Genomic DNA, 26,382 nt, shown 5'->3' on the forward strand with positions numbered 1-26,382 from the left:
TGACATGGTGCGATCTATGATGTCTCTTACCGACCTACCGCTATCATTTTGGGGATATGCTTTAGAGACTGCCGCATTCACTTTAAATAGGGCTCCGTCGAAATCCGTTGAGGCAACACCGTATGAATTATGGTTGGGAAGAAACATAAGCTGTCGTTTCTAAAAGTTTGGGGATGCGATGCTTATGTCAAGAAACTTCAACCTGAAAAGCTCGAACCCAAGTCGGAAAAATGCGTCTTCATAGGATACCCGAAGGAAACCATTGGGTATACCTTCTACCTCAGATCCGAAGGCAAGATCTTCGTTGCCAAGAACGGGTCCTTTCTGGAGAAAGAGTTTCTCTCGAAAGAAGTAAGTGGGAGGAAAGTGGAACTTGATGAGATGACTCTTCTCGAACCAGAGAGTAGCGCAGCACAAGAAAATGTTTCTGTGGTGCCTGCACCGACTAGAGAGGAGGTTAATGATGACGATCATGATCAAGTTACCACTAAACTTCGTAGGTCCACAAGGACACGTTCCGCACCAGAGTGGTATGGCAACCCTGTCCTGGAAATCATGTTGTTAGGCAACGGTGAACCTTCGAACTATGAAGAAGCGATGGCGGGCCCAGATTCCAACAAATGGCTTGAAGCCATGCAATCCGAGATAGGATCCATGTATGAAAACAAAGTATGGACTTTGACAGACTTGCCCGATGATCGGCGAGCGATAGAAAATAAATGGATCTTTAAGAAGAAGACAGACGCGGATGGTAATGTTACCGTCTATAAAGCTCGACTTGTCGCTAAGGGTTATCGGCAAGTTCAAGGGGTTGACTACGATGAGACCTTCTCACCCGTAGCGAAGCTGAAGTCCGTCCGAATCATGTTAGCAATTGCCGCATTCTACGATTATGAGATATGGCAAATGGACGTCAAAACGGCATTCCTTAATGGTTTCCTTAAGGAAGAATTGTATATGATGCAGCCGGAAGGTTTTGTCGATCCTAAGAATGCTGACAAGGTGTGCAAGCTCCAACGCTCAATCTATGGGCTGGTGCAAGCATCTCGGAGTTGGAACATTCGCTTTGATGAGATGATCAAAGCGTTTGGGTTTACGCAGACTTATGGAGAAGCCTGTGTTTACAAGAAAGTGAGTGGGAGCTCTGTAGCGTTTCTCATATTATATGTGGATGACATACTATTGATGGGAAATTATATAGAATTCTTGGAAAGCATAAAGGCCTACTTGAATAAGTGTTTTTCAATGAAGGACCTTGGAGAAGCTGCTTATATATTAGGCATCAAGATCTATAGAGATAGATCGAGACGCCTCATTGGTCTTTCACAAAGCACGTACCTTGACAAGATATTGAAGAAGTTCAATATGGATCAGTCCAAGAAGGGGTTCTTGCCTGTATTGCAAGGTGTGAGATTGAGCATGGCTCAATGCCCGACCACGGCAGAAGATAGAGAAAAGATGAGTGTCATCCCCTATGCATCGGCCATAGGGTCTATTATGTATGCCATGCTGTGTACCAGACCTGATGTAAACCTTGTTGTAAGTTTGGTAGGAAGGTACCAAAGTAATCCCGGCATGGAACACTAGACAGCGGTCAAGAATATCCTGAAGTACGTGAAAAGGACTAAGGATATGTTTCTCGTTTATGGAGGTGACAAAGAGCTCGTCGTAAAGGATTACGTTGACGCTAGCTTCGACACAGATCTGGATGACTCTAAGTCACAAACCGGATACGTGTATATTTTGAATGGTGGGGCAGTCAGCTGGTGCAGTTGCAAGAAAAGCGTCGTGGCGGGATCTACATGTGAAGCGGAGTACATGGCAGCCTCAGAGGCAGCACATGAAGCAATCTCGATGAAGGAGTTCATTACCGACCTAGGAGTTATTCCCAATGCGTCGGGCCCGATGACTCTCTTCTGTGACAACACTGGAGCTATTGCCCTGGCCAAGGAGCCCAGGTTTCACAAGAAGAACAGGCATATCAAGCGTCGCTTCAACTCCATTCATGAAAATGTTCAAGATAGAGACATAGATATTTGTAAAGTGCATACGGACCTGAATGTCGCAGATCCGTTGACTAAACCTCTTCCACGAGCAAAACATGATCAACACCAGAACTCTATGGGTGTTCGATTCATCACAATGTAACTAGATTATTGACTCTAGTGCAACTGGGAGACTGTTGGAAATATGCCCCGGAGGCAATAATAAAATGGTTATTATTATATTTCCTTGTTCATGATAATTGTCTATTGTTCATGCTATAATTGTGTTATCCGGAAATCGTAATACATGTGTGAATACATAGACCACAACATGTCCCTAGTGAGCCTCTACTTGACTAGCTCGTTGATCAATAGATGGTTACGGTTTCCTGACCATGGACATTGGATGTCATTGATAACGGGATCACATCATTAGGAGAATGATCTGAATGGACAAGACCCAATCCTAAGCATAGCACTAGATCGTGTAGTTCGTTTGCTAAAGCTTTTCTAATGCCAAGTATCATTTCCTTAGACCATGAGATCGTGCAACTCCCGGATGCCGTAGGAATGCTTTGGGTGTACCAAACATCACAACGTAACTGGGTGGCTATAAAGGTGCACTACAGGTATCTCCGAAAGTGTCTGTTGGGTTGGCACAGATCGAGACTGGGATTTGTCACTCCGTGTGACGGAGAGGTATCTCTGGGCCCACTCGGTAATGCATCATCATAATGAGCTAAATGTGACCAAGTAGTTGGTCACGGGATCATGCATTACAGAACAAGTAAAGTGACTTGCCGGTAACGAGATTGAACGAGGTATTGGGAGACCGACGATCGAATCTCGGGCAAGTAACGTACCGATTGACAAAGGGAATTGTATACGGATTGCTTGAATCCTCGACATCGTGGTTCATCCGATGAGATCATCATGGAACGTGTGGGACCAACATGGTTATCCAGATCCCGCTGTTGGTTATTGGCTAGAGAGGTGTCTCGGTCATGTCTGCATGATTCCCGAACCCGTAGGGTCTACACACTTAAGGTTCGATGACGCTAGGGTTATAAGGAAGGTTTGTATGTGATTACCGAATGTTGTTCGGAGTCCCGGATGAGATCCCGGACGTCACGAGGAGTTCCGGAATGGTCCGGAGATGAAGATTTATATATGGGAAGTCCTTATTCGGTCGCCGGAAGTGTTCGGGGGTATATCGGTATTGTACCGGGACCATCGAAAGGGTTCCGGGGGTCCACCTGCCCCGGAGAGCCCTATGGGCTGAATATAGAGGGGAACCAGCCCCTAGGTGGGCTGGGCACCAAACCCACCCTAGGGCCCATGCGCCTAGGGTTGGGGGGAAACCCTGGAGGGGGCGCCCCCCTTGGCTTGGGGGGCAAGCCTCCCCCCCTTGGCCGCCGCCTCCCCTCTAGATCCATCTGGAGGGGGCCGGCCCCCCTTTCCCTTGCCCCTATAAATAGAGGGGGGGTGGGAGGGCAGCCGCACCACATCCAAGGCGCAGCCCCTCCCCTCCCCAACACCTCTGCTCCTCCGCGTGAGCTTGGCAAAGCCCTGCCGGAGAACTGCCACTCCACCACCACCACGCTGTCGTGCTGCTGTTGGAGCCTTCTTCCTCAACCTCTCCCTCCTCCTTGCTGGATCAAGGCGCGGGAGACGTCACCGGGCTGCACGTGTGTTGAACGCAGAGGCACCGTTATTCGGTGCTTGGATCGGATTATGCCGCGATCTGAATCGCTACGTGTACGACTCCTCCAACCGCGTTCTTGCAACGCTTCCGCATCACGATCTTCAAAGGTATGAAGATGCACTCCCCTCTCGTTGCTAGTAAACTCCATAGATTGATCTTGGTGATGCGTAGAATTTTTTTAATTTCTGCAATGATCCCCAACAGCCACGTCACCTATATCCAAAGTTGTGCCACCTTTTTTTCTCAAAGAGCGTGTTGGAGCCCGTGCAACAACCACACAAGTTGCACGTACACATAACACATTTACTAGTAATAATTTCTAAAGGAAAAATGCTAGTATGCCACACAAGTTCCTGTCCACTTCATGTGACAAATTTGTGCATGACTAGTCTACATATATTCACAGCGCTACCATTCACAATTTACCATACTCCACTTACACGTTATAGATGGGCTCCATGTCCTCCTCCAGGTTCCAGTCCCATGTGTTCTTCATAGATGGCACGATCCATAGTGGTGGGCAACGAGAATCATTGTCGCAGCTTTCTAGTCCGGTTCCACACGATGGAGACTAGTCCAAGCTGAAGCGGCATAAATCAAGGATAGCGTGTCCCAGCATGTCATTCATCTGGTGGTGTGCACTGAAGACACAACCATGCTTCATGAACGGCAGGCCTTCGGTGTCGAGCACGAAAGGTGGCATCCGCTTCACAATGGGGTAGTTGTCCCTAATGCAAAGCGAGTACTGTCCCAGAGTGTTCCTCGGCACCCACATAGCACCACGGGGGTCGATCTCGGCGCCGTTCATCCGGTACACACGACATCTCAGATCTGGACACATGGTGACGTTCATGGTCAAGGTCCATGCATAATAATGTTGTGCTCAAATATGGCGGTCAGTAATACTGCGCAGCAAATAGTACTACTCCGGTATAGAGGAAGTAAAATAACCGGCTTATTATATATAGCCATTCTTGGCTACATGGATGAGATAGTAAGACATGGAAAAACAAAAATGGTGGGAACTAGTGGATTCCAGTCTTCAAGGGCCTAGCTAGCTATACACGTTCCTCCAGGGTAAAAAGTACTAGTACTACTCCCTCCGTCTAGGTGTGTAAGTCACCTTACGAAAACCAAATAATCCCAAAACACTTAGGCACGGTACATTAACTCCATCCTCATTCTTGTTTGGTGAGATATCAACCAATAAGAGATGTGGGTCGTGCATGCTTTCAATGACTTGAGACTACCAAACATGACATGTAGTGGTTAGTTCATTGCATGCAATGTTATTAATTAGTAAAAACATTAAGTTCTCTCGTTTTCCCCTCCACCTTGGTCACGGTGCACAACCTAAGATGACTTATACACCTAGACGGAGGGAGTAGTAAGTAGTACAACAATGAAAGAGAAGGCGAGAGGGTTAAAAAATATAATACTAAATTGTACTACCAGTACAGTAAACATGTCCCAGTCAAGAAAAGAAAATAACTAACAAGTACTACTACTACTCTAACACACAACAATGAGAAAATGGAATTCCTGGGTAGATGGTGATGGTCCGATCGTGGTAGATTGTGTGACCATGTTGCACATCAGTGGTACCATGGGTAACTAGTGCTAAGATAGTTGGTCCCAATATGGCAAAGTCAGCTACAAGGTTCCAGGTTAGACCGAATGGCGGATGTAAATGCACATCCAGGATCGACGATCTTATTTTGATCGGGGGATGACTGGTCCCTGCAAAATAATGGAGAACCGTTAGGGATGCAAATGATGCATGGTTTGTGCATTCCGTTTGTAATCTCCTGTACCGTAGGATGGCAACCAGATGAAACAAGTCCCCTTGCTTGTCACCGCGAAGATGCGGCCAACATGTGCCAGCCTCTGCCGTTACTGCCTGTTGTATTGATGGCAATCCTTATGTTGAACACCGCGATGAGATAGTAATCGTCGTAGCCGCGTCGCTTTGTCGGCGGGTCCACAATTGCTATCTTCTTCAATCTCATGTAGGCACCATCATACGTATTCAAGCCCAGCCAGTCCGGAAGGCCGATCCCAATGGTGGAGAAGGGGTCTACGGGAATGGCCGCACTGCCATGGATGTTGTGCAAAATGATGGTGGTATCCGGCCGGAGGTATGCTAGCCAATCTTCGTTGGCACCAACCTAGACCTGTATATAAGACGGTGGGCAGCAGAGAAATTACGGGATGGAATAAGTAAGTACTATATTTAGAATATACACTACATGATCAAGCTCAAGGACGGACCAGCTCATCGGACAAAATCCGACTACCTCCCAACGCCGGCAACTCTAGCGGAGTCAACGTGCAACCATGGCCAAGGAGCAGTGGATTGTTCGAAGGATTGTCCCGTAGAATAACCTTCTCCTTGAGGACACATGGAAGATCAACAAGCATGGCCTTTTCCCAAGCCTGTTTAAGCACCGTCTTAAAAAATTTGGTGCAGGAAGCACCGAGTCTTGCGGTGGTGAGGACGCCAGAGCGGCGTGCGGTTTCTCCTAGAGGATCGCCGTCCAAGGACTCCCAGCCCCTATGAGGAGGAGAACCGCCTAACGAATCCACGGTGTAAGTGCATCTAGTACCCCTTAGTGATTTTGGTGTATTGAAGACTTATAGGTTACGGGACTAATGCCTTTGTGAGTGTACACATGTCTATAAGTCTATGAGGAGTTTGATATTTATAGAGAAAGTCGACCCCTAAAAATGGATGTCTTCAACTGAAGACTTTGGATTTCTGAAGACTTTCTGAAGATTTTGAAGACGAAGAAATTGGTGTGATCGTGAAGAATTGATATTCATGCGAGGAACATGAAGCGTGAAGACTTTTGTTTTCGTATTTTCATTTTCTCTTTCTTGAGTCATAGGAAACACTGTACTGTTAAAGAGGGTCAAGGAAAAACTAAGGAAAAGTTTCCAAGTGATGCTCAACTCAAAATCCTACACCTACCAATCCCTTCGAGTGAAGCCATTGGAAATCTCATACAGTTCAGTCAATTTCTTCTGTGACAGAGACGAAGTTCTTCTGGTCTCTGAGGAATTTGTTCTGACTGAGGAGTTAGGAATTCTCCAGTGCGGATCACCTACAAGTGAGGAACATGATAGCCCTGAGGAATTTGAACCTCGCATTTCCGACCATTGCTGTGCTATGCGCCAGCTGTCCCAAAATATCTACCCACCTAACGGTCATATCATTGAAGGGCATTTATGTCTTATCATGTCGGCTGCTCTCTAGGCTATAAATAGCCGCCCCCTACAACCACTAGCTGGTTAGCTGCTCCGAGAGAAACCGACACTTGTCATTGAGAGCATCCCGTCCTCCGAGAACTTTGAGGGAAAATCATCAAGTGAGGAAAACCCAAACCCAAACACCTACAAACCCAAAGTGATTGAGCATCACTGAAGAGATTGATCCTGCGTGGATCCGATGCTTGTTACCTTTGAAGACTTTGTATCTTTCAGACGATTAGGCGTCATGGTCTAGAGCATCCAAGAGGAAATTGTTGATCGGCGAGTGACCGAGTTTGTGAAGGTTTGGAAGTCACCTGAAGATTTACCACGAGTGATTGGGCGAGGTCTGTGTGACCTTAGCTCAAGGAGAATACGGTGAGGACTGTGTGTCCTTAGGTTTAAATACCTAGCCGCTCCAACCAGACGTACAACTGTCATAGCAGTTGGAACTGGTCTACCAAATCATTATCTTCACCAAGCTAACTAGTTCTATTTCCTCAACCCTTCCATTTCCTCATTACTGTGTTGTGTGCTTGTTCATATCTGTTTGAAGACTTTGACTAAAGACTTTCTGAATTTCCTCAGTTCAATTTCTTTAGTCTGTTTGTCTTCATCCTGTTTTATCCTATCCTTACGCTTTCTGTACTCCGTGTCTGTTTTCTTTTCATCATGATGTCCATGCTTATGTTATGTCATGTATGCATCTGAGTACTTATTCCGCTGCAAGTAGTTCTTCGCTTAGGAATTTCCTCACCCTGAAATTCCTCAGTGAAAAATTCAAAAAAATCGCCTATTCACCCCCCTCTAGTCGACTTAACGCACTTTCACATGGGAGCAGCGATGAACTGCCTTCTCTTCGGGGGGAGGGGAACTGGCGAGGAGGAGATAAGAGCGTAACTGCAGGTCCTCGTCCCTGCGCTAAGGAAATTATGCGGGCACGCATAGTGGTAGTGCCTCGTGCCCCGTGATGGTGAGGCTATTATTTACTATGTACTCATACTATAGCAGCAGTAGTATTACTTTCTCAACTAGTAGTGCGATGTACTATACTTCTATAGTGCACCAGTTTTGAACTCTTGAATCTCAAGGCTAAGGAGCTACAGTTGCAAGTGGAGGGTACTACTGTTCCCCAGAACCATCGTTGTACTATCAATGCAGGGAAAGTACACCTACATAGTGCGTACTTTCCGTGCTCTATTCAAGCGCGTACCTGGCCTACTCAGCCGCTCCTCTCATGCACACACTAGCAGCCTGTTTATCAGCAATGGTTACTGCGGGGGCAGAACATTTGAGTTCTTCGATACATCAAGACTAGGCTTTTCGCTTCCATTTGTGGAGGTGTAATGGATCTCGTCGAACTTTCTTAGTAGTTCCTTCTTTATGAATGAGATGAGGCAAAGCTTTTGCCTCCGTTTAAAAAAAATCACGTCAAGAGGAATTTATTTTATAGAGCCGGCAAAGAAGCGAAGTCCATGCGTGCAACGCCACAAGCTACAGAGTAGTAGAGTACTAGCACTTTACGTACAGAGCCATATTGCACAGTTCCAGTGCCGCGCCAGGATTTTCCGGCTCCTCGGGCTTAACTGGGAGGCGCTAGTTTAAATATGCTAGCTGATGAGGAAGCTGCAAGTGAGGTGCGGCTAGGGAGAGCACGCAGGCGAGAAACTTTGCATGTTGTGAATTGATATATAGGAGTACTACTCTAGTACGCGAGCAACGAGATGATGGGAGGGAAAACCCGTTCACGTGGCTGGGCTATCCAGTGCACCCAGATTGTGGTGCGACACGTCCGTTCGACTTAAAAAGTCAAACTACCAGTGTACAATATTGGCTTGCAGCGAGGTTACCATTAAAAAAAGGTCGTCGTGCGTTCGGTCGGGATGGAACCCACAAAACGAGCTATACACTCCCGCGGAGTACAACACAACCTAGAATCGCCTTTTGTCGCTAGTACATTGTTCCTTACAAGAAACCACTAATAATGCCAAGAAACTACTACCACTTACCAACCAGCCCTACCAAGAAACGACTACTCTACAAAGTGCCGTTATAGGCACGTTTCAACCCATGTCGCCCCTTAAGCCAACACCTTCTATTCGACCGGCAAGTTAGGAGTTATGAATTGTGGGACCTACATGTCAGTCTAGACAAAAATCCCCTAGTGACCTCCTACCTCCGGCCCATCCACCTAGTCATCCTCGGCCATGGGACACAGCTACCGCCGCCGGCAGAAAGCGAGGTCAAAACTATGGCGGTGCGGAGCCCATCTTGCGGCAGCCCGGATGCCAGCTCCATCCGGCGCTCGCGGCCGCTAGCTAGCCAAGATAGCACACACTCTGCTGGATGCATCCAGCTGCTTGTCTGCAAGGTTTGCTAGCTAGGTTGGCAGGGCGATGCGGCGGCTTGCGCGCGCGCGCCGCGCTAAGGCCAGCCATCTGGCTCGAGCGAAGGACCGCGCGGCAGCTTGCTCGCGCGTGAGTCACGCTTGGGCCAGCCAGCCAACCCGTGCGGAGGCCAGCGCGGCGTCCGGCCCGTCCGGCGGAGCAGCGGCTAGCTCACTCATCACCGGCGCCATCGACAAGACGCATCGGTACTGTTTGAAGTAATGCTCAGGAAAAATAATGATAGGAGGAGGAAGAACAGGATAGAAAGTCAATTATGGGTCCCTCGTGTCAACTGTCAAACAAAATGTGTTTGTTTAAGCTGCCTCGTTAGCGTGGACGTGTGGGCCAACCCTGTCATAAACGAGTTAAAACGAGCCTAATCGGCACTAGGTAGTAGTTTTTTGGCGCGGATTAAGAAATTTTGGGAATGTTTTTGCTAATTTTTGTACAATAGTTTCTTCTTAGGGCTGGTTGAAAGTGGTAGTTTTCTGTTAAATACACTACATACTGTAAGTAGGAGTGAAAGTTCAGGTTTGGAAGCCAATAAGCACGGCTAGTTACATAGTGCCTATGTGTAAGTAATTCAAACTAAATATCAACCATGAGTGAATAATATCTTGATGAAAAACTCGAAACTATGGAAATACTAGCATTTTTTGCATGGTTGGAAATACTAGCAATGTTCACGTGCGTTGCAACGGATCATAATTAGAATAATACTTATTCACAAACTTGATAGAAAACACTCTAATTTTGATATACATATATCACTAGAGATATAGTATGGTTCAATCAGAATATATTCCTTGGGCTGTTTTGGTGAAGTGAGGGAGGGATGTGGTTGGTTTTAAGATACTAATTAAGGGTTTTTCTGCAAATTGGTAGAGAAGTGGGATGTTGTTGAGAAAAGGCAACAACTTACCTCACAGTCGTTAGATGTACATCTAATGGCCAAAAATGACGGATGGCAGACACACCATCATCACCAACTAAGTCTTCTATAGCAGTACTAGCAAGATGTCCATGCATTGCATGGAACATCAAGATGCATTTTTTATAAAACACCTGTTGTGATTGACCCATGCAGGAGTAATCCCATGTGTAAAAACTAATGATGTCTCAAGAAAGAGGAGAGACAAGGTGAGGAGGAGTGGGGTGTGGTGGTGATTGGTGGTCGGATTGAGCGGAGGCATGGGGATGGACGACGCCGGGAGCGACCACCATGCCAGTTTGTTCTAGAGGCTTCCTTTTTTAATTGCTCAACAATGAGGTTGTAGGAGATAAGGATGAACGAGGGAAGGCCTTGTCTGCAAACGTGGAGAGAGGTGCGGGTATCTTTTAGTTTAATTTCTATCCGTCAGATATAGATCGGACAGTCTATATTGCAAGATGGCAGGTGTACCATCATCACCAACTCGGTTTTTTATAAGAGAAGAGATATAAGCATGGAGATACAAACATATTATCGATACTTGTTTCCATAAACTTGGATCTACAGTCTTTTCAACGACTGAGCATGTGGGGCCTTAGCATGATGACTTCTCGACTATGTAAAACAAAGGTTTTCCCGTCGCCGGTAAGGAGGGGGTGACGGCGGCGCACTTTCGGCTTGCTCTAGTCCTAGTAGTCATACTAGGTGGTCTATGCACGTGTAGATTTATTATTTTTCACGTCTCGTGTTCGCCGTAACGCCACGACTGTTGATGAATAGAGGGTAAGTTATTCACGGGAAAACCTTTGTTGAGCATGTGTGCGAGAGAGAGAGACAGCGTGCGTGTGTGATATGTGTAGAGACTGAGGCAATGATAAGAGATTGTTTATGTCTCTGTGTGGAGGATAGAGAGAGACATGTGCATGGGGCTTTGTGTTTTGTAACATGGAGACAGATAGACATAATCAGAGAGTGAGTGTGTGAGATACACGCGCAGACATGGGGATAGATGGAGGATTTTGGTGTGCATCTGAGCTAGAGAGGGGGGGTATATACATACCTAGAGCTGGAGAGAATATGCAAGGGTGTGTGTCTTAAAAGAAGGATCTAGATAGATGGGTGTTTGTGCGTGTCTGTGTGTTTGTGCGCGCGTGTCTGTGTGAGAGGGACTGTTTTTATGTGGAGAGAAGAGACCACTAATGATGTAAACCTAGTATAGGGAAGGGGGAATGGTGGGACATGTGTGTCAAAGAGAGACAAAGGCATGTGTAGTAGCGGGATAGCATGGGTGCAGCCCGGAAGCAGACTATTTGGAAGAGACATCGAGTGCGTGTGGGAGAGGGGTGTGACAGCGAGAGAGAGAGAAAGAGGAAGAGATGGGGAGAGAGAGGGGTATTTTGTGTGCAGAAGTGGCGTATAGATAGGGAGACAATGTTGATCTTGTTCGAAAGTGGCCTATGTACGGAGACGCAAGGGAAGTGAGTCATCGTGTGTGTGATAGGGACTTCATGAGAGATCTAGAATAGATGGTGTAGAGAACAACGTGTGAGATTGAGAACGATGATACATTAGGGAGCTGTGGAAAGAATCATGACATATATGTATATAGGGAAGGAGCTGGGGCGGGTCCGCATGTGGGAGAGATAGAAAGAGGAGAGTGGTGCACAAGGAGACAAAGTGTGCTTGTTTGAAGTGGGGTGGTGTGTGAGTTGAGTGTGCGAGAACCACATAACTCGGGAGATAGATGTTTGGGGGCGACATTTTGTGTGTATGGGAAAGATACACTCTATATAGTGCGTGTGCTTGGGAAAGAGAGAAGCCGGGAGACCTAGAGAGTGGGGGAAGAGATGTGTGGATGCCCGAGAGACAAAGTGATAGAGACATATATTGGGGTCAGGACTTTAGAAGAGAGGGGGTGTTAATGTGCTCGTGTGTTCATGTTTGGGGGAGAGAACGACTTGTGTGTGTGTGTGGGGTGGGGGGGGGGGTAGCTTCAGATAAAGAGTGAGGTGTCTATATTTGAGAGACTTTAGCGTAATTGAGATATATATATGGTCAATAGGAGAACACTTAATTTCAGGCGCCAAAAGCTTTCAAACTTCCCGCTCACATCGAAATGTCTCGCGATATTCCTGTTTTACCCCTGCCACATGAACGGAAAAGGGTTGCTTTGGTAACTCCATTGTTTTCCCCTATTTGCCCTCAACATTCTTCCCCAGAGCCCCTCCCCGACCCCCCAACCACGCCAAGCCGCCGAATCAAGTTCTCCGCCGCAGCGGTGGACCTCACACCCCGCTAGATCTACCTTCTGCACCTTGGAACCCCCAACTGCCAACTCACCACTTCATCGGAGCCGCTTCAGCGATTGGCTTGTCCACCGCTCCAAATCTCCTTGACCGCCATCATGGTCCACCGCACCGGATCTGCTTCACCGGCGCCCTCGTCCACCACAATGTAGGCCCTTCACTAACTCTCTCGTCCGCCCCATCGCTGGCCCTTCATACAAGCCCTCGTCCGCCGTAATAGATCCGCCTCACCGAAAGCACTGTACACCGTGCCGGATGTGCTTCACCGACGCCTTCGTCCACTGCGCCGGACCCGCTCCACGGATGCCATATTCAACTCCACCGGCCCTGCTTTACTGACGCCGCAGCCTCATCAGGTTATTTTGATTTGTACTCCTTTGGTTTTTCTCTTCTTTATCATGGAACTTTTCACTTACCGCAGATGAGCTTTCTTGTATGTCGACAGGCGCCGCAACCGAAGCACCGGAGCCGCTTCAGCAACGGCGACAACCGGCTCAAACTCAACCGCAACACAAGCACCATCAACGATCCTTAGCTATCAAGTATGGCAACGATACCCATACGCCACCGAGAATCAGGTACTATTATCCAACGGCCGGCGCCTATGTTCCCTTTCTTAGCATAAGCACCACACCTTTGAATTTCTTCAGGGCATCATTCAATTTTCATTAGACGCGTTATTCTGCTTGCATCTGTAGGGCCATACTTCTGGCAGTGAACATGTTACATGTGCTAAATTACAAACTAGTGCACATATAGTTACAATGCTATAGTTTTGTCCTAAGTATTATTGTACTCCCTAGATATCACTGCATGTTATTTTACTTCTTGCATGCTATATTTATGATTGTTGTTCTGATTCCAGCTGTTGGTTCCATCAGACTGCTTCTTGTTCTCTATGCTTAATTACACATCAGCAAACTAGCATGTGGTTCTGCTGCTTTTTGTTCGTTTTACCCTAAATTTTCTAATGCTAGCTATTACATCATTGCTGGGAGCCTCTGTTCGTTACGGGGCTGTTTGGTTCCCAGCCACAGTTTGCCAAGCCAAAGTTTGGCAGCTATAGTTTAGTTGGCTTGTGTTTGGTTTTTGCCACACTTTATCGCCCCTATGGCCGACTTGCCATAGAGACAATTTTTGCCAACTTTTGCCAAAGTTTGGCGTCCAATTTCTTAGCCACACTTGTGTGGCTTTCCATACTTGTGTGGCTGGCCACACTTTGGCTTGGCCACACTTGTCTCAAACCAAACAGAACCTACTTTTTTGTGCATTCTTGATCTTCCCAAGTTGCATGACTAATTTGATGCTTCTATTAATTATGGAGTTGCCAACCCCATCAAGCAAAATATTTGTTCTTTTGGGGCTCGCACCTCGAACAAGCATAAAAATAGAGTGAAGCACATATATTGTCATGTAAGCACACACCCTTCTTTCATTAGTTTAGATGAACCATTGATGATCAATTCGAACCAGTTCATGCGATTAAAATTAATTTTACCTAAATATAGGGTGCAGAATAAACTACAACAACTAAATTTGTAACCACGGGATGCTGACGCTATCTTCAAAGAACATTGCAACAGCAGCGAGGCTTCACAGCAACATATGGTAAGCCAGTGTGTTTTAGTACATGTGAAATATAATGCGTGTGGGCTGTTTTCTTGGCTTGTGCTCTCAACCTGTAATCCTACAGAATTACAAATAGTTCAGTTGTCTGCTTTGCTGTATTGCTTGATTTGAATGCTTGTTTGTTACTTGTTAGGCTATACCTGAGTTGGCCAATATGTCAACAATGCCTGTTGTACTATCGTAAAGAAATGCATGCCTAGTTCATTTGACTCCTTAACTTTTCCTATGAACTTCATCACAAGACTATCTTTGTAGTTTATATGAGGCCACACTGTTAAGTGCTTTCTCAGATTATTTCAACTTCTTAGATGCCATGGTAACTTAAATATAGTGGTGGTACAGTCCCTTTCAACTAGGGATGTCAACTGGGTCCCGTTTAATCCCGATTAAAGTCCACTAGTGGTATGATAGTTCAAAAGAGTTTTTGTTTTTTGAGAAAAATGAACTAGGGAGCTAGCAAAAACTAACTAGATGGAATTGGAGGATGCCGTTTATTTGCCACTTGCATCCCTAGTTTCATCTTACCATTTTAATTTCTTTTCGACTGATGCTGCTTCGAACCATTTAAATATAGCTTGCCATGCTCGGCAATAATTCATATGTCGTTTACCATGTAAGCTTACTTCCTGGATCATGCGATAACTATATCTTACTTATATCCAGCGGAAACCTTTCAGGATACCGTTCACACTAGGACACAATGTACAACCCCAGAATCTATTTGTGGAAGCAGTGCGCCATCCATTTTACCAGATGGTAGTAGTTCAGAGGCAACACCGCCGGAGAGCAGTCTGAGCACATATATTATAGTTCTTGAGGCTCTACTAGAGGCAGAAAGAGATGGTGTGGCTGCCATGAATGAGGTAATCTTGATCTTGAGGCTGGAAATTATGCAATTAGCTGCACGCATTATGCAAGCAACCCAAGAATTGGAGGAAGTAAGAATGTTGCAGGAGGAGGTCCTGCTACTTCTGCTATCTGAAGCCCAGGATAATCCCAGTTCTTCTTTAGATACTAGTTGAAATTGTCATTAGATTATTATACTTGCATGTTGTGTCATGTCTCTGAATGTATTATATTGTAAGACCTCCTATGTTGTCCATGTGTTGTAATGATCTGAAAATTTTAGGCGACGTAATCCTCAGTACTTGTATGATTGACATAAGGTGAATTGTTTTTCGTGTGAGCATATTGTATTGGATGAAATAACTGTTTGACCCAAAGTGTATCCAACCTACTGAATCTGAATATCAAGGCATTTCTAAATCATAATTATTTATAAAGGTGGAATAAATCTTTGTTGTGGTTTTGAAGAAATAAATAACAAAACGTAGAATGATGTATGGATATTCGTAATCGAATACAAATTGCATTTGAATTTAGTTGCGAGGGCCCAGGGTAAACATGAATGCTAATTCTCCCAAATTTTGAACGAAGCGGCAAAACACCCACTATCATTTGTCGGCTGCTCGAAGCAAGTGTTTGCGAGATGGAAACTACTGTCTACCCCTGACACTTCACATCCTAATCGACCCGATTTCCACTGCTGTCGATAGGGGTAGACTAGTAACTTCAATCAGACGTGACACGACCGCCTCTGAGTCCATTAAGACACGTTGGGCGCCAAACGTGGGCAGCAAAACACATTTTATTCAAGCTCGTCCGAAAGACATGTGTCTCTCCCTCCATTTCCCCATTCATACACGGTGGGCGGCAAAACAAACTCTCCGCTTCTAGAATCGATGTAGGCAAATATTTTAAATAGGGGCAGATGTGTAACTTCCCTCAGACGTGACACAACCGACCTACCTATCAGCCCCGTTCATACACCGTGGGCCCCAATCGTGAGCGGCAAAACGCCCTCTGCTCGCCCGAATTCGCTACCGGCAAATATTGGGGAGATGCGAGATTACCGTACTATCCCCAACCGACGTGATGTTCGATACGTCCCCAACGTATCTATAATTTTTAATTGTTCCATGCTGTTATATTATCATTCATGGATGTTTTATTATCATTTTATATCATTTTTTGGTACTAACCTATTGACATAGTGCCAAGTGCCAGTTGTTGTTCTTTTGCATGTTTTTTAATTACATCGCAGGAAATCAATACCAAACGGAGTCCAAATGCATCGAAAAATTTTGTGGATTTTTTTGGACCAGAAGACATACAGTGGGCCGAAGAAGCACCTAGGGGCTGCTCCGAGGGGAGCACAACCCACCAAGGCACGCCTGGAGGTCCAGGCGCGCCCTGGTGGGTTGTGCCCACCTCAGAGGCCCCCGGACCACCTCTTTACTCTATAAATACCCCAATATTCCAGTAACACTAGGGGAGTCGAGGAAAATCAATTCCAGCTGCCGCAAGTTCCAGAACCACCAGATCCAATCTAGACACCATCACGGAGGGGTTCATCATGTCCATCGGTGCCTCTCCTACGGGTCCATAGTTAGTAGCTAGATGGCTTCCTCTCTCTCTTTTGATTCTCAATACAATGGTCTCTTGGAGATCCATACGATGTAACTCTTTTTGCAGTGTGTTTGTTGGGATCAGATGAACTGTGAGTTCATGATCAGATCTATCTTTTTATCCATGAAAGTTATTTGAGTCTTCTTTGATCTCTTATATGCATGATTGCTTATAGCCTCATATTTCTTCTCCGATATTTGGGTTTTGTTTGGCCAACTTGATCTATTTATCTTGCAATGGGAAGAGGTGCTTTGTGATGGGTTCGATCTTACGGTGCTTGATCCCAGTGCCAGAATGGGAACCGACACGTATGTATCGTTGCTATCAAGGTTAACAAGATGGGGTCTGTTTCTACATAAATAGATCTTGTCTACATCATGTCATCGTTCTTATTGCATTAATCCATTTCTCCAAATACTTAATACACTAGATGCATGCTGGATAGCGGTCGATGTGTGGAGTAATAGTAGTCGATGCAGGCAGGAATCGGTCTACTAATCTTGGACGTGATGCCTATATAATGATCATTGCCTGGATATCATCGTGATTATTCGAAGTTCTATCAATTGCCCAACAGTAATTCATTTACCCGCCGTTTGCTGTTTTTCTCGAGAGAAGTCACTAGTACAATCTACGGCCCTGGGTCTCTTTCTTATTATATTTGCCTTTGCGATCTATTCTATTTTATTTTCAGATCTATTAAACCAAAAATGCAAAATACCTTGTTGCAATTTATTTTATCTCGCGTTCCCGCGAGATCTATCTATCAAATTATTAGAACTTTCTCACGTCCGCTTGCCAATTTCTGGCGCCGTTACCCGAAAGGGATTGACAACCCCTTTGACACGTCGGGTTGCGAGTATTTGTTATTTGTGTGCAGGTGCTGTTTACATAGTGTAGCTTGGTTCTCCTACTGGTTCGATAACCATGGTCATCACTAAGGAAAGTACCTACCATCGTTGTGCTGCATCATCCCTTCCTTTTTAGGGAAATAAGGACGTAGTCTAGCAGACATCACAAGGAATTTCTGAGCTGTTGCCGGGGAAACATCATCAACATCTACCAGGTTCCTAATCACAAATCTCATCGCCTTGCAATTTACATTATTTGCCATTTTCCTCTCCCCCACGTCACAAAAATTTGCCATTTTATTCGCCCTCTTTTTCGTTCGCCGTTTTCTTACCGGATCTATCCGTGTTCTTGACTTTAGTCATAATGGCTAGCGTGTCTACTCCTCCTTTGTCACCAGATTTTGAAGTTTTATGCTTCAAGCAACGACAAGGGGAAAATTTGAGAGATGCTTGGTATAGGCTTATGGAATCCTATCGTGTTTGCAATTTAAAGGGAGACACAAAGATCTTTCTTCGTAATTTTTACATAGGATTGGCTTTGCATCATAGACAACTCTTAGATTTTGCTGCTAAAGGGAATTTTATTGAGCTTGATGCTAATGCTGCCTATGAAATTTTAGAAGGAATTCTGGGAGTTCCACCTCAAAAGAAGGGGTTTTGTTTCACCTCAGAGGGAGTTCAAATGTTGGACAAACTTGGTGATTTGCACAAACATATGGTTGAATTGCAAAAATATAATGAACCCCTCAAACATCTCAATGAAAGTATCAATCGTATGAATAGTTTGATTACTCTCTCCAATAAGAGATTGGATATTTTAGATCTCAAGATGGTTCCTTTTCCTGAAAATTTAGGGAAGCGTGAAGAGCCTCCGGGGTTTGAGAAAGCCCTTACAAAACTTGCCAAAACTATGGATGAAAAAACTTAGATCCTTGCTTTATGCCTAGCTAGGGGCGGGAAACAATAGCGCTTGTTGGGAGGCAACCCAATGAATAAAATTTATTTTTGTCTTTTGCTTTATGTTCTTCAGTGTTTGCACAATTAAGCTACTGTTATGATTGTGTTTTTTGTGTTTTAATTAGTGTTTTTGCCAAGTAAAGCCTTTAGGATCTTCTTGGGCGATAGTTGTTTGATCTTGCTGAAAAACAGAAACTTTTGCGTCTAGAGTTACAATTTTTTAAAATCACGGAAGCGACAAAAAAAATCTGAAGTTTTTACAGTAGATTGATATACAAATTGCTCAGGTTGTCCTAATTTTTTAGAATTTTTGGAGTTACAGAAGTATTCTAAATATCCAGATTGCTACAAACTGTTTCGTTTTGACAGATTCTGTTTTCTTTGCGTTGTGTGCTTGTTTTGATGATTCTATGGTTTTCTTTGAAGAGTTTTTGCCATAGAAAAGTTGGAATACAGTAGGTATAATGAAAGAATAAAATATGAATGGGTTGCAACGGTACTTATAGTAGTGATTTGTTTTCTTACACTAACGGATCTCACAAAGGTTTTGTTGAGTTTTGTGTGATTGAAGTTTTCAAGTTTTGGGTGATGTTACGATGGATGAAGGAATAAGGAGTAAGAAGAGCCTAAGCTTGGGGATTCCCATGGCATCCCAAGCTATTATCCAAAGAGAAGCAAGCAACTGAGCTTGGGGATGCCCCGAGTGGCATGCCCTCTTTCTTCTAACGACCATCGGTATTTTACTCAAAGCTATATTTTTATTCGTCACATGCTATGAGTTTTGCTTGGAACGTCTTGTATGATATGAGTCTTTACTTGTTTTTCTTTTTGTTTTGAGTCTTGAATCCTTGCTGGACACACCTATTTGAGAGAGCCAAAATTATGCCATGACTTGTTAGAATTGCTCTCTATGCTTCACTTAAATGTTTATGAGCTATGGAATTGCTCTAGTGCTTCACTTATATCCTTTTGAGCATGGTGTGCTTTAGTATTTTTGAAGAAATGCTCTCTTGCTTCACTTAGATTTATTTGAGAGTTAGTAAAATTTTCAAGAAATTCTCTCTTGCTTCACTTAAATTAATTTGAGAGAAAGAAATATTATGCTCACGATCTTCACTTATATTTGTTTGAGCTTATCAAAAGAAACAGATGAAAATTAGTTCCAAAGTGATAGATATCCAAGAAGGATATAATAAAAACCTTCATGAAGATCATTGGACAAAATAAACTTGATTCCTTGTAATAGTTTTGAGATATGATAATGTGATATGTGAGTCATGTTGATGAGTAATTATGCTTTAGTAAGAATATTGGTGTTAAGGTTTGTGATTCCCTATGCAAGCACGAAAGTCAATAGTTGTGCAATGAAATTACTTCCTACTTGTGGTGCATTATTCGGTGTTAATTATGTTCAATGCTCGTTTATGAGATTATTCGTTTCTTGGTTGGTCGCTTCTCAATCTTTTGCTAGCCTTCAGTTTGCACTAAGTATGGTCACTACTTGTGCATCCAAAATCCTTTAAACCATTTTTGCCACATGAGTCCACCATGCCTACCTATATGCGGTATTCTTTTGCCGTTCTAAGCAAATTTGTATGTGCCATCTCTAATTTTCAAAATAAATTTCTCTTTTGTGTGCTCGTACCGCTCGCGAGGCGGTGAGGGGTGGCCAATATTTTCCATGCTAGATGTGTTATTCTCACAATGAGTGTTTATTCACTTGTCATTGCACATGAGTAAGGCAAATGTATTAGGGATGCCCAGTTCCAAAATAAAAAATGAATTTACTTTATGTTGTTAAATAATAAATTCCTTGGAAAGTGTTGGTATGGAAGGCACCCGTGGATACGGCTAGCCATGGAAAGTGAAAGTATGGTTGCAAAAGGAATAAACTTCAATTTCTGTTTGGGAACCGCCTATGATATATCTAGCATGGAAAGTGTTAGGAGATCTAAGTCATTTTCGTTGGTGGGAAAAGTATGCCTCTCAAAATGTTTTTATCTCTCAATTTTTGCTTTGAGCTCTGGCACGTCTACAAATCCCTACTTCCCTCCGCGAAGGGCCTTTCTTTTACTTCATGCAATTTTTATTTTTAATTTGTGTCTTCATCTTCTCTTATAAAGCACCAACTAGGGGCACTATGATCGTACTTCAGCATTGGGTGTAGCTAATATGTGAGTGTGTTTCATGAATGGATCAATGATTGAGCATGATGGGCTAGGGATAACTTATTCTAGCGTTTATATTTTGAAAGACATGATTGCTTGTTGGTATGCTTGAGTATTTAAGTCCTCATGTCAAAACTAGACTATTGCTTTGAACCATATAAAAGTCCAAATGTCCATGCTAAAAAGAAAAGAATATGAGATGACATGTTAGGCATCATTCCAAAGTAATAATTCCGTTTCTATCATTTACCTACTCAAGGACGAGCAGGAATTAAGCTTGGGGATGCTGATACGTCTCCAACGTATCTATAATTTTTTATTGTTCCATGTTTTTATATTATCATTCTTGGATGTTTTATAATCATTTTATAATCACTTCATATCATTTTTTGGTACTAACCTATTGACATAGTCCCAAGTGCCAGTTGTTGTTTTTTGCATGTTTTTTACATCGCAGGAAATCAATACCAAACGTAGTCCAAATGTAGCGAAACTTTTTGTGGAATCTTTTTGGACCAGAAGATATCCAGTGGGCCGAAGAAGCACCTGGGGGCTGCTCCGAGGGGAGCACAACCCACCAGGGCGCAGCTGGAGGCCCAGGCGCGCCCTGGTGGGTTGTGCCCACCTCGGGTGCCCCCCAGACCGCCTCTTTACTCTATAAATACCCCAATATTCCACAAACCCTAGGGGAGTCGATAAAAATCAATTCCAGCCGCCGCAAGTTCCAGAACCACCAGATCCAATCTACACACCATCACGGAGGGGTTCTGTCGGCGTCCTGGGAACGGGGGTACCCAGACTTGCCTGCCTGCGGCCCATGGTGTGGCTCCGTCAATGGCCCGGTACGGCCCAGCTTCAGCAGCAACAACTCAAGACCCTCGCGAGGGGCCAAGCCTCGTGAGGCGGACGACACGAAGACCTCCCTGGGGGCGGCCTCACTAGGCTGGCTCCTGAGGAGCAGAGATATCAATGCGAGGTACACCTCGTGAGGTTCATATGACGTGAGCCATGATGACCAAGGCCAGGCGGGTGCCAGCGGGCGCAGTGTACCAGTTTCCTCTTTGGTGCTAAGGAGGCAAGCGCAGACACAGAGTCCCAAGGAATCAAGCAAAGGTTTCCATATCGGTGCCACAAGACCAAGAACGCCAGGACGACAGGATGGAGGTCATCACGGAGCCCACCGCGGCATCACCACCAGAGCCTTTTGCAGGCGAAGACCACTTTTGTCAGGATAGCTTGTACTAGCTGTTCCCATTCAAATTTGGCCATTGTGGGATCCCTTCCCGCCTACATTTGGGAAGAGGACCAAGGCCACTACATATAGGACTTAGACACCACCATAGAGGAGACGGATCGATTCCACCCTGACCACCTCACTAGGTTGTCGAGCTCAAGAACACCTCTCCTCCTGAGGCTGTTCATCCAATGTACTAGTTCATCCTCGGCCCCTCGAGGCAATCCACCACAAAGCTGGAGTAGGGTATGACACCGCAAGGTGAACTGAACCAGGATAAACTGCTGTGTCTCTTGTCCCTTGGGTTCGTCGAGCTAGGCAGTGAGATCGTCGAGCAGGTAGATAGGGAAGAGAGAGTTCTTCGCACGCACCCCAGAATTTGAACCTCTCAAGGGTCTGCAGAACCCCGAATCCAACATTTGGCGCGCCAGGTAGGGGTGCGTCGAAGCCTCTCCTCTGTCGACCCACTCGCCACGGTTCACGGTCTCCATGGCAGACGCTCGCCGAGCCCGCACTGAGCGTTGAGCCGCTCTTGCCGCTCGCGTCACTCAAACGGTGCCCGTCAGCGGGCCTCCCCGTCGTTCTCCATCACCCGCTGCCAATGCCGCCACCGACCCAGCGTGGCACGACCAGCAAGCTTCATCGCTGGACCCCTCTGTGCGGTGAAACGGAAGCACCTTCACCCCTTCGCTGATCCCGGCTGGTTCGTCATCTCACTCTCGTCGCGGGCCGGTGGACGTACAGGCTGCGCTGCTCTTGGTGCGCGAGCTCCAACGCTACAGCCCCGTCGATGACCTCTACGAAGACTGGCTAGACCACATCGCCGAGCTTGTCAGCGCCGCTGGGGGCTCTCCTGCACCGTCCCTCTCGCTACCTCGCCCGCCTCCCGCCGCGGGCGACGTAGCCCATGGTGCACCTCCACCACCTCCCCATCAATACGTCGTCCTCGGACCGAGGCGCGCGGCCCCGCGACGTGGCCCACCATGCAGGGCACCCGCACATGAAGAAGAAAGCTGCCAGGAGGTGCTCCAGCGCTCCTTGCACCACCACGTTAAGACCGCGCGCCACCTGCGGTGGTGGCGCGTGGGTGATAATCCCCAAGTGCAGGGAATCATCGTAGCAATTCCCAAACGTGGAAGTGATAAGTATGGAGTGTCGAACCACAAGGAGCTAAAGGTAAGATCAATATTCTCTCAAGTCCTATCTGCCACTGATACAACTCTACGTACACCGAACGTTTGCTTCCAACTAGAAACGAGAAATAAAACTACGTTGTGGGTATGAAGAGGATAACTTTGCATGATATCGGAGAGCTCAAACATAAAAGTAGGTGCTGTTATCATAAAGTTAGAATATATTACTAAATATTGTAAATAACAAGTGTGGAATAATGATGGATCGGTGTGCGGAATTGTCCTAGGCAATTGTTAACAAGACCGGTAGTCGTCATTGCCATTTCATATGAGGGAGAGGCATAAGTTAACATACTTTCTCTTCTTGGATCATATGCACTTATGATTGGAACTCTAGCAAGCATCCGCAACTACTAAAGATCATTAAGGTAAAACCCAACCATAGCATTAAAGCATCAAGTCCCCTTTATCCCATACGCCACAACCCCCTTAATTACTCGGGTTTATGCTTCTGTCACTCAAGCAACCCACTATAAGCGAATCATGAACGTATTGCAACACCCTACAGCGGGAATCCCTCATGCTTGCGCGACACGGAGGGCACAATAGGACAGCACCAAAATAAAACATACAACTCGTACCAATCTAGATCATCAATCAACCCAAAGATAAAGGATATCTACTCAAAACATCATAGGATGGCAACACATCATTGGATCGTAATATGTGGCATAAAGCACCATGTTCAATTAGGGATTACAACGGGGTGCGGGAGAGTGGACTGCGTAAAAGAGGTGAGGATGGTGATCATGACGGTGATGCTGATGAAGACCATCACCGTGGCGATGATTCCCCTCCCGAATGCACTCCGGTGCCACCAAGAGAGAGGAGGAGAGGTTCTCCCCCTTGTGCTTCCTCCTCCATGGCCTCCCCCCTGGATGGGGAGAGGTTCTCCCTCTGGTCCTTGGCCTTCATGGCGATGATGGCCCCTCCGGGATCCTCCTTCATGGCCTCCGGTGATGATGGCCCCCTCCGGCAGGGTGCCAGAGAGGGCCTAGATTGATTTCTCATGGATACAGGGGCTTGCGGTGGCGGAACTTCCGATCTAGGTCAAGTTCTGGAAGTTTGGGGATTGATAGGAGAGGTTGGCGTCAAGAACAAGTCAGGGGGCCCCACAGGGAGTCCACAAGGCAGGGGGGCGCGACCCAGGGGGGTGGGCGCGCCCTCCACCCTCGTGGGGCCCACGGGACTCCCCTCCGGTAGATTTTTGTTCCAGTACTTTTTATATTTTCCAGAGAAATTCTCCGTTGATTTTCAGCGCATTCCGAGAACTTTTATTTCTACACAAAAACAACACCACGGTAGTTCTGTTGAAAACAGCCTCAGTCCGGGTTAGTTCTAATCAAATCATACCAAAATCATAAAAAACTATTGTAAACATGGCATGAATACTTCGTAAATTATAGATACGTTGGAGACGTATCAGTGGGTACCAAGACCAGGCTCCGCCTCCACGACGGGCCCCAGTGACCACCGCGGGCTGCCGTGCCTTCACTCCCGAGCTGCGCAGTGTCGTCTGGCCGGGGAAGTTCAAGCCTGACCTGCCTCCGTGCTATGACGGCACCCCCGACCCTGTCGGGTTCCTGCAGCTCTATGAGCAGAGCATCGAGGCGGCCAGGGGCGACGAGAAGGTCATGGCGAACTGGTTTCCCATGGCCCTCAAGCATGGCGCGCGCTCGTGGCTCCTGAATCTGCCCGCGGGATCGATCTCCAACTAGGGCGAGATGCGCGAGCATTTCATCGCCAATTTCCAGGGGACGTGCGACCGCCCACCTGCCTCAGGTGACCTATGGCGCATCAAGCAGCAGCCAGGGGAGTCTCTGCAGAAGTACATCCAGCGCTTCAACAGCGTTCGCCTCAAGATCCCCAAGGTTTCGGATGAGGCCGTCATCTCGGCGTTCTCCGATGGCGTACGCGTTGTCAAGATGAAGGAGGAGCTCGCCATCCATGAGGACCTGTGCACGACTCTGGAGTTGTTGAACATGGCAACCAAGTGCGTGAGAGCTGAGGAAGGGCGCCTCTCCCACCTCGAGCTCCCCGTGGCCGACCCAGAAGACAAGATGGCCGTCAAGGACGTGAAGCGCAAGGGGGCGACCATGCTTGCGGCTGAACTAGAGATGAAGAGCGGCTGCGACCACCCAGAGTCATCCAAGGGCAGACGTCCGTTCTGCGTCTTCCACAACGTACACAACCACAACACCAATGATTGTCAGGAGCTCAGGGCCATATGCGACGGACGCCTCGGTCGACGCCCCGAGCACAACGATCGAGGCTACAGCCGTGGAGGAGGTTGTAGTGGAGGACGCTGGGACGACCCCGGCCCCCGCCAGGAGTGGCGCGACCGACCTCGTGAGGACCTATGGCAAGTCCAGCCTCGCGAGGGCGCCTGGAGAGATCAGCCTCATGTGGACCGTCCTCAGGGCAATGCCAGCCTCCCTCCACTGCCACCACCACCAAGAAGGAATGACGAACACCACCAGGACGAGGGGGCTGGGGGCTTCCAAGAACCTCACGCCATCGCCTGCATCCTGGGTGGCGCTCAGGCCCCAGCCTCCCAGCGCATCTTCAAGTAGTTCGCTCGTGAGGTGAACACGGCCCTCCCTAGGCTCGAGGCCACGCGTCCGCTCAGGTGGTCCAAGTGCACCATCACCTTCAGCTCGTCCTACCAGCTCAAGTGCGCAGCGACTGCGGGCACCCTCCCGATGCTCTGCTCGCCCGTTATCAGCAATGTCCTTGTCACCAAGACCCTCATCGATGGCAGTGCGGGGCTCAATGTTCTTTCCATCGAGACGTTCGACCGCCTCCAAGTGCCATATGATCAGCTGCAGCCCACCAAGCCATTCTTAGGAGTGACCGACGGCTCCACCACCCCGATAGGGCAGATCCGCCTCCCTGTCACCTTTGGCCAGCGCGACAACTACCGCACCGAGCTCATCGACTTCGACGTTGCTCACATCCGCCTCCCGTACAACGCCATCCTTGGATATCCGACCCTAGCCGAGTTCATGGTGGTGACCCACCACGGCTACAACATCCTCAAGATGCCAGGGAACCGCGACATCATCATGATCGCTTGCGAGGAGAAGGACATGGTGTGCTCCCTCGAGCGCGCCTACCAGGCTGCGGCGATCGAAGACCCAGACCATGAAGGTGCCATCTACCCTGCTGAGGCTGTCCCCAAGAAGAAGAAGCAGCTGCTCCGCCAAGAGCCTCAGGAGAGTGGTGTCTCCAGCCACACCACCTCAGGACCTGCGCCCACGAATGGGGCACCTCCTTCTCTCGCATAGGAAGGCGCGCCCGGCGCCCTCCCGGGCTGGG

Source organism: Triticum aestivum, chromosome 5D, assembly GCF_018294505.1.
Source record: "Triticum aestivum cultivar Chinese Spring chromosome 5D, IWGSC CS RefSeq v2.1, whole genome shotgun sequence".
Lineage (NCBI taxonomy): Eukaryota > Viridiplantae > Streptophyta > Magnoliopsida > Poales > Poaceae > Triticum > Triticum aestivum.